Source organism: Hoplias malabaricus, unplaced genomic scaffold (genome assembly GCF_029633855.1).
Source record: "Hoplias malabaricus isolate fHopMal1 unplaced genomic scaffold, fHopMal1.hap1 scaffold_30, whole genome shotgun sequence".
Classification (NCBI taxonomy): Eukaryota; Metazoa; Chordata; class Actinopteri; order Characiformes; family Erythrinidae; genus Hoplias; species Hoplias malabaricus.
Window position 1 is genome coordinate 1,887,403 of NW_027100924.1, and position 10,000 is coordinate 1,897,402.

Consider the following 10,000-nt stretch of genomic DNA (forward strand, 5'->3'; position numbering starts at 1 on the left):
GACAACCCACTTGTACTTTCCACTTCGGACGTCAGTCGCATGCTGAGTAGAGTGAATGCACGGAAGGCAGCTGGCCCTGATGGTGTACCTGGCCGTGTGCTGAGTGCTTGTGCTGTGGAACTTGCGGGTGTCTTCGCTCTCAACAGAACTACACACTGCATAACCCACCTCAATAATTTCCAAGTGCTTTAAAAGACTAGTTCTTTCTCACTTGAAATCCTGCCTGCCTGCTACGCTGGACCCACACCAGTTTGCTTATCGTTGCAACAGATCCACCGAGGACGCTATCTCAACAGCACTACACACTGCACTAACCCACCTCGCTTGGAAGCATAAGGAAGCATAAAGTAATCTAAATCTCCCTGGTAGGCGGCTGCGTCGACCTTGGACCTCAGAAAATAAAGTGGACCCACACCAGCAGATGACATGGGACACCAAACCGCCACTGACTGTGGAAACTTTACAGGGTAGCTCGAACAATGTGGATTCCGTGCCTCTCCTCTCTTCCTCCAGATTCTGGGACCTTGATTTCTATAGGAAATGGTCCTTGGTCTTCCAGGACCAAGATGGCATCGCGATCACACTGCGAGGCTCAGCGTCTTACCGGTTTTAGTGATGTTATACTTCTGTACTTAGCTATCTCCAGTTTTCTTGCGCAAATAACTCTTGCGAACTACAGTTACGACAGACAGACACTTTTGGAAATTAACATTCACTGCACAAACACCGGATTCAGCATCGGTTGGACTTTAACCAGCTTCAAAACAACACCCCTCCCCCATCTTGGACTTTCCGATCATCTTTCTTTGTTCCTGCTTCCCAAATACACTCCAGTCATGCAGAGGATTAAGCCTTCAACCAGAACTGTAAAGTTCTGGATGGATGGGGCTGACTCCTTCCTTCAGCAACAGTTCCAGCACACCGACTGGAGTGAGTATGCTGCCCGAGCCTGCACAGGCTCACACATCCACTTGGACACCTACACTAACTCTGTCCTGAAATGCATCAACAAGCGCTCAGGGTACAAGCGTCCTCTGTACCGCCCACTGGAGTCCCTGGCAATATGAAGAGACTAATAGCTATAGCCAAGCACTGCTACAAACGACGGATTGAGGAGCACTTTACCTCCTCTGACCCTCGGCGTATGTGGCAGGGAATACACACCCTGACTGACTATAAACCAACTAGCTTTGTTCCATCTACCAACAGTGCTTCACTCCCTGATGAGCTGAACAACTTCTACGCTCGTTTCGACCAGATGATATTGATATCTTCAATAAACGATCCTCCACCGACGACAACCCACTTGTACTTTCCAATTCGGACGTCAGTCACATGCTGAGCAGAGTGAATGCACAGAAGGCAGCTTGCCCTGATGGTGTACCTGGCCGTGTGCTAAGAGCTTGTGCTGTGGAACTTGCGGGTGTCTTCGCTCACATCTTTAATGTTTCGCTTGCCCAGGCAGCTGTACCATCTATCTTTAAGTCAGCCATTATTGTGCCTGTGCCTAAGCATTCTACTGCTTCAGACTTTAATGACTTTCGACCTGTAGCACTCACCCCAATAATTTCCAAGTGCTTTAAAAGACTAGTTCTTTCTCACTTGAAATCCTGCCTGCCTGCTACGCTGGACCCACACCAGTTTGCTTATCGTTGCAACAGATCCACCGAGGACGCTATCTCAACAGCACTACACACTGCACTAACCCACCTCGCTTGGAAGCATAAAGTAATCTAAATCTCCCTGGTAGGCGGCTGCGTTGACCTTGGACCTCAGAAAATACAGTGGACCCACACCAGCAGATGACATGGGACCCCAAACCGCCACTGACTGTGGAAACTTTACAGGGTACCTCGAGCAATGTGGATTCCGTGCCTCTCCTCTCTTCCTCCAGATTCTGGGACCTTGATTTCTATAGGAAATGGTCCTTGGTCTCCCAGGACCAAGATGGCATCGCGATCACACTGCGAGGCTCAGCGTCTTACCAGTTTTAGTGATGTTATACTTCTGTACTTAGCTATCTCCAGTTTTCTTGCGCAAATAACTCTTGCGAACTACAGCTACAAGAGACAGACTCTTTTGGAAATTAACATTCACTGCACAAACACCGGATTCACGCAATCTTTGACTGTCTGTCTTATTCCTCTCTTCTCCTCAAAGAATTCTTTGAGCGTCAATCTTCCTTCCTGGTGATACTTAATCACTAATTTTAAGTTTGCCATAATAATTAACATTCCCTAATCAGAAGCCCTGGATGAACAGAGAGGTTCGCACTCTGCTCAAAGCCAGAGATGCTGCCTTCAGATCAGGACGCCGGGAAGCATACAGCTTGGTCAGAGCTAACCTGAGGAGAGGAATAGCTATAGCCAAGCACTGCTACAAACGCCGGTCCTGATTCACAAAAAAAACAAAAGCAGATGCACATAAATGGAAAAACCTAATGCGTACAAAAGAAGGGCAAAAAACAAGACTGGTGGTCTGAGATTTCTTACCATGGCATCCCTCAGCATAGAAGCGCTCAGGGTACGAGCGTCCTTTGTACCGCCCACTGGAGTTCCTGGCAATATGAAGAGACTAATAGCTATATCCAAGCACTGCTACAAACGCCGGATTGAGGAGCACTTTACCTCCTCTGACCCTCGGCGTATGTGGTAGGGAATACACACCCTGACTGACTATAAACCAACTAGCTTTGTTCCATGTACCAACAGTGCTTCACTCCCTGATGAGCTGAACAACTTTTACACTCGTTTCGACCAGATGATATTGATATCTTCAATAAACGATCCTCCACCGACGACAACCCACTTGTACTTTCCACTTCGGACGTCAGTCGCATGCTGAGCAGAGTGAATGCACGGAAGGCAGCTGGCCCTGATGGTGTACCTGGCCGTGTGCTAAGAGCTTGTGCTGTGGAACTTGCGGGTGTCTTCGCTCTCAACAGCACTACACACTGCACTAACCCACCCCGCTTGGAAGCATAAGGAAGCATAAAGTAATCTAAATCTCCCTGGTAGGCGGCTGCGTTGACCTTGGACCTCAGAAAATACAGTGGACCCACACCAGCAGATGACATGGGACCCCAAACCGCCACTTACTGTGGAAACTTTACAGGGTACCTCGAGCAATGTGGATTCCGTGCCTCTCCTCTCTTCCTCCAGATTCTGGGACCTTGATATCCATAGGAAATGGTCCTTGGTCTCCCAGGACCAAGATGGCGTCACGATCACACTGCGAGGCTCAGCGTCTTACCGGTTTTAGTGATGTTATACTTCTGTACTTAGCTATCTGCAGTTTTCTTGCGCAAATAACTCTTGCGAACTACAGTTACGACAGACAGACACTTTTGGAAATTAACATTCACTGCACAAACACCGGATTCAGCATTGGTTCGACTTTAACCAGCTTCAAAACAACACCCCACCCCCATCTTGGACTTTCCGATCATCTTTCTTTGTTCCTGCTTCCCAAATACACTCCAGTCATGCAGAGGATTAAGCCTTCAACCAGAACTGTAAAGTTCTGGATGGATGGGGCTGACTCCTTCCTTCAGCAACAGTTCCAGCACACCGACTGGAGTGAGTATGCTGCCCGAGCCTCCACAGGCTCACACATCCACTTGGACACCTACACTAACTCTGTCCTGAAACACATCAACAACTGTGTGGACTGACTTTGACTGTCTGTCTTATTCCTCTCTTCTCCTCAAAGAATTCTTTGAGCATCGATCTTTCTTCCTGGTGATACTTAATCATTAAATTTAAGTTTGCCATAACAATTAACATTCCCTATTCAAATGCCCTGGATAAACAGAGAGGTTCGCACATTGCTCAAAGCCAGAGATGCTGCCTTCAGATCAGGACGCCGGGAAGCATACAGCTTGGCCAGAGCTAACCTGAGGAGAGGAATAGCTATAGCCAAGCACTGCTACAAACGCCGGTCCTGATTTACAGAAAAAAGAAAAGCAGATGCACATAAATGGAGAAACCTAATGCATACAAAAGAAGGGCAAAAAACAAGACTGGTGGTCCGAGATTTCTTGGCATGGCATCCCTCAGCATAGAAGCGCTCAGGGTACAAGCGTCCTTTGTACCGCCCACTGGAGTTCCTGGCAATATGAAGAGACTAACAGCTATAGCCAAGCACTGCTACAAACTCTGGATTGAGGAGCACTTTACCTCCTCTGACCCTCGGCGTATGTGGCAGGGAATACACACCCTGACTGACACTGACACACCCATCTCAGTTACCTCCATCGTGTATATTTGTAATATTGTACTATAGTGAGAAAGGTTTATTCTATTTTATTTCACTCAGCATGTAGCCAGATAGGCTATTTACTTTGGTGCAGTTTATTATATAAAGTTTATGCACTTTATTAACAAGTTTTCCAGTGTCTGCAGTCATCTTTCTCTAAAACTCACACAAAGACATTATTTGAACTATAATTCCAAAACACCTCAAGTCTGCCTCCTTTGTACTAATTTTGGATTGTTTTCTCACTGATGATTTGTCAAAATAGCTAAAGTTCAGATTTTAAGTAAATTTGCCTTTTGAAAAACTGCCTCCTTTGTACTAATGTAGGATTGTTTTCACAGTGCAAAAAGTGGCATATTGATTAGTCAAAATAGCTCTGATATGTTGTAACCTTATTTTAAGTAGTTTTTGTCTTTTGAAAAACTGCCAATAGGTAAAGATATTTTTACATAAATTTATACAAAAAACAACCCTCAGCTACTTGTAAAAAGGACATTTTTACTTAAACATTTAAAAACCCAAGTAAAAGAATATTATCAGGACATTTTTTCTTGTTTTAAGTCAAAATATCTCACCCCATTGGCAAAGTGTTTTTCTTGACAAGTAAATATGACTCAAATTAAACTTAAATACTATTTTTGAGCAATTTTTACTTAACTGAATTTTTTATTTATATTTCTCAAGGTTTTTGTAGGTTTCACATCAAATAATACTGCATTAGATCAACAAATATAAACTAAAAAGCTTAAATAATTCTTTATTGTGTGTATTCTAAATAAACAAGTATTATTTCATTATATTTTTGAAAGATTATAATAATAATTATCAGCAGCTGAGAAAACTGCCAAAGTACCAAAATATTTTTTATTTGTTGAGACTGTTGCCCTAAACTAAACTCCTGAAAGTCTGTGCCTGCTGTGACTCTCAGAGCTTTGTCAGTCAACACAGTTCACACTATCACCCATCCCCCCGTTTTAGCACCTAGTAGTGGCTTAATGTACATAACAAAATGTGGCCTAATGGGTTGCAAATTACCCCAGCACTGCCATTTGGCAGCCTCTGGTAGAAAAAGGGGGTATATGAAAATCCTGATAGTTCTAGTGTTGACATTCTGACTGGTGTTCGCTCAGAAGCTTTTAAATTTTTCGCTTCCACCTTAAGTAATGCAGCAGTAACATTAGCTAACTTGAAAATTTGAAAGTAAGGCGTTCGGACAAGAGTTTCAGAAGGGCAGGCTGGCTCACTGTGGTTACGTGTTTGTCGGTTTACTGGCATTATACATATATCAAAGATAGTTGGAAACTTTGTGAAAGGACGTTTGTGTTGCCTTATCAAAGTAGCCAACACTTTAAAAATGTTAATGTCTATGGATGTTGGGCATGTTAAAAGTATTAAAAACATTACAAAACACTTCAACGAATGATAAATATATACGCCATCCCAATCCCAATATATTTGCCTGTAATGGAATATATTGGAATCGGGACGTTCCGGGAGCCACCTGGTGGATTGATGCAAAAGTGCGGGTAAAAGGCCCAAACTTTGAGGATTTTTAGCTCTCACCACGTGTGCCCAGGACCCGACCCCGGGCTCTGCAAAGTAAATCGTCTAGGGGGCGCCGCGCGCTAGGCCGATAAGGTCCACCAAGCGGCGTATCATATATGTGGATTGGGATGGTGTGGTACTACGAAGAGGTAAGCAACTGCTATTTTGTCCACTAAATGGCTTTTCGGAACTAAGACCCCACCACCACCTGTTAGGTCTAAATGGAATTGTGGACCCATTTGTGGCCACATACTTATATATGTTAAGATAGGATAAATCTCCTTCAAAATTATATTGAACAAAAAAATCTGAATTAAAAAAGGGCTTTTTTCAGCAGTAAATTCAGTGGTGGTTGAAGTGAGGGGTATATATATCTATGTTTGTGTGCGCTTTTAAACGTATTTATGTTTATATAAATATTATGTTTGTATAATGTTTATACAAAATCTCATAAACATTGTTCAGAACATTAAACACTGGAATTGTTTCCGTTATTTGGTAAGTTAAGGCTTTATGTTGTTTCAGCAATAACGCCATACACCAGTTGGTGGCAGTAAAGCATCATGATTCACGAAATACACAAACTTAACGTGTTAACACGTTCATAACGCGTCAATACCTTAACGTGTTAACACGAAATTATACGCTACGTGTCAACACGGAGAATCCAACACGTTTAGAGCATAATTTAAAACAAATGAAAAAAAAACAGAGGAATTCAAGTTTATAAAGTGTATTGGACTAAAAACAATAAGCTTGTAGCCTACTTAGTGTATACTCAAATACCTACATGCAAAATTGAGCCATGCTTTGGTACTGCGTTCTTATAATGTTTTTTGTGAATTGACTACACTCGGCTCAGAGTCACAGTCAGAAAACAGCGTTGGCCCACAGCAGGCTCAGTGTCACTTTTCTGAGTGTTCTTCGTCAGTAGTCATGGGGGTCCAGGTGTAAGGAATGTCGTTGGTCTCTAAGCGTATTGGATTTGACCATGTTTTTTATGAGATTTTGTATTAACATTATACATATATAAATACGTTTAAAAGCACACACACACACACACACACACACATATATATATATATATATATATATATATATATATATATATATATATATATATATATATATATATATAAACCCCTCACTTCAACCACCACTGAACTGCTGAAAAAGCCCTTTTTTAATTCAGAATTTTTTGTTCAATTTCATTTTGAAGGAGATTTATCCTCTCTTAATTTATATATAGAAGTAGATACACATAATTAAATAAAACATGAGTAACTTAATGTATCGTTAAACATACAATACGTTTACAGAAAGAGGAGGATCTGGAAAGTTAATTTCACCATGGGTTTGTATTGACACTGTATTGTTTAGCAGTATGCTATTAAAAGAATGCACATAATTTATCAATGTCAAATCTCAGTATGTGTCACACACATAGTGTGAGAGAATAGTGATGTTTGTTTGATATACAATTATGAAAAGCTTTAGAGCATGTTATGAATGAAGTTATATAATAATATGCATGTTTACAAATTTTAAGGTACTAAACACCAGAGGTTTTTTATTGTGAAAAATTAACTTCCAGTTGCTATGGGGATCAGCTTACTAATATTGCTGTCTTCACACTGCTCACGTAGGGCTCAACGTAGCCATAGGTCAGTGCTTCGCTCACTATGTTATGAATAATTCAGATGAAACGTAGGGACTACGTTCACAAAGGATTTATGTTTCGTGTCAGCTACAGTGTGTGATGTAAATCCAATCATGAATATGTAAGTAGGCCCGTATGGATTAGTTAAATGCTGTTTTAACTACAGTAACTGAAAAATATCACTGGTGAACGAGACAAAATACATATTCAATTATAACTGATATCACAACAAAAATATAGAATTAGAAACAGTACATAAAAACCCAAACAAAGTGTAGTGTAGCGAAACTGGTGGACTCTCTCTTTGTCTGTGTGTAGATGGATATAATCTCGGTGTGGGGACTAAAACTTGTTTACAGACTCACATTTTTAGTTATACAAATACACGCATTTTTGTGTGTGTACGATTGTTTACATGTGTAAGGAAGAGACGTTATAAAAAATAACTAAATACTCTATAAAGGACTTAAATCCAGGATAATAAGTCTGAATTAATGAAGACACGGCCCCTGTGCATAACTCGTGCGGGAGTTTAAATATCATTTGATTAGAATACAACACTTTTCATGTGTTTAATGAATATATTTTTTGTTAAATATTGGTTTTAATCATAACATAAATGTGTCGCTTTGTCAGTTAGCAAAGTTACATCAGCCAGTAATGTTAAGCTACAGCCCGGTCTCACACCTACTCGTGATATAGTAATCTGCAATTCGTGACATATCGCATATTTTCAGCATGAATTGCAGTCTCCTATATATGTGACTATATCACAAGTAGGTGTGAGACCAGGTTGTAAGCTATCACTACCTCGGGATGTAAAGGTCTTCCATGTGTCTTAGCAAATTACAAATAATTAAAATAAATGTTTTACAGTTACTGAAAGACATCTACGAAGAAATGTACTGCTTAAATATAATATATAACACTTGTGTCAAATATATTGCAATTGGGATGGTTAAAGTAAAGACTTATACATTTTGGGAAAACATTTTATATAGTTAAAAAAAATACATGTTTCCATACAGCCCAAGTCCCTCTGATCCTTTTTCTGTAATTAGAAGTGTAAAATTCTACTGTCAAAAACCCATATATGTTTTTGACTGGAATATATTGGAAGTTGGATTATCAGATCTTGGCTTAGGAGTGAAATATCTTCAAAGTAAGACCAGTTTCGTCTAAGTCTGAGTGTCATCAACTCAGGGTGTGAGTTTGGAGATGATTGGAGGACATAAATTTTTTCACTTAAAAACAACTCATAGGGGGACCCCTTTTAGTTTTTTTGAGTGAAAATATTTATTCTCTCCAATCTTCTCCAAACTCACACGCTGAGTAAGATAGACCCAGACAAAGATAGACCCGTTTGTAAAAACCTCTTATGTTGTTCTGAAGCTGAGATCTGATAATCCTACTTCCAATATATTCAAGTCAAAAAAAAATATATGGATTTTGGACAGTAGAATTTTACAACTCCAAAGACAGATATGAGATCAGGGAGTCATGGGATATATGGCTAAATGTATTTTTAGACATTACAATTATGTTTTCCTAAAACGTGCTCTGATGACAATATGTAGTGATGGGACACCATCCCACTTTGAACATATTTGACACAATATATATGGTAATTGAACAAGCATCCCACTTACAATATATTTGAAGCCATAAGGATGTATGGTAATTGGACAACCATCTCATTTCCAATATATTTGACACCATCAGGATATAGGGGAATTGGACAACTATCCCACTTACAATATATTTGACACCATCAGGATGTATGGGAATTGGACAACCATCCCACTTCCAATATATTTGACACCATCAGAATATATTGCAATTGGACAACCATCCCACTTCCAATATATTAGACACCATCAGGATAACCATCCCACTTCCAATATATTTGACACCATCAGAATATATTGCAATTGGACAACCATCCCACTTCCAATATATTAGACACCATCAGGACAACCATCCCACTTCCAATATATTTGACACCATCAGAATATATTGCAATTGGACAACCATCCCTCTTCCAATATATTTGACACCATCAGGATGTATGGGAATTGGACAACCATCCCACTTCCAATATATTTGACACCATCAGAATATATTGCAATTGGACAACCATCCCACTTCCAATATATTAGACACCATCAGGACAACCATCCCACTTCCAATATATTTGACACCATCAGAATATATTGCAATTGGACAACCATCCCTCTTCCAATATATTTGACACCATCAGAATATATTGCAATTGGACAACCATCCCACTTCCAATATATTAGACACCATCAGGACAACCATCCCACTTCCAATATATTTGACACCATCAGAATATATTGCCATTGGACAACCATCCCTCTTCCAATGTATTTGACACCATCAGAATATATTACAATTGGACAACCATCCCACTTCCAATATATTTGACACCATCAGAATATATTGCAATTGGACAACCATCCCACTTCCAATATATTTGACAGCAATTGGACAACCATCCCACTTCCAATATATTCG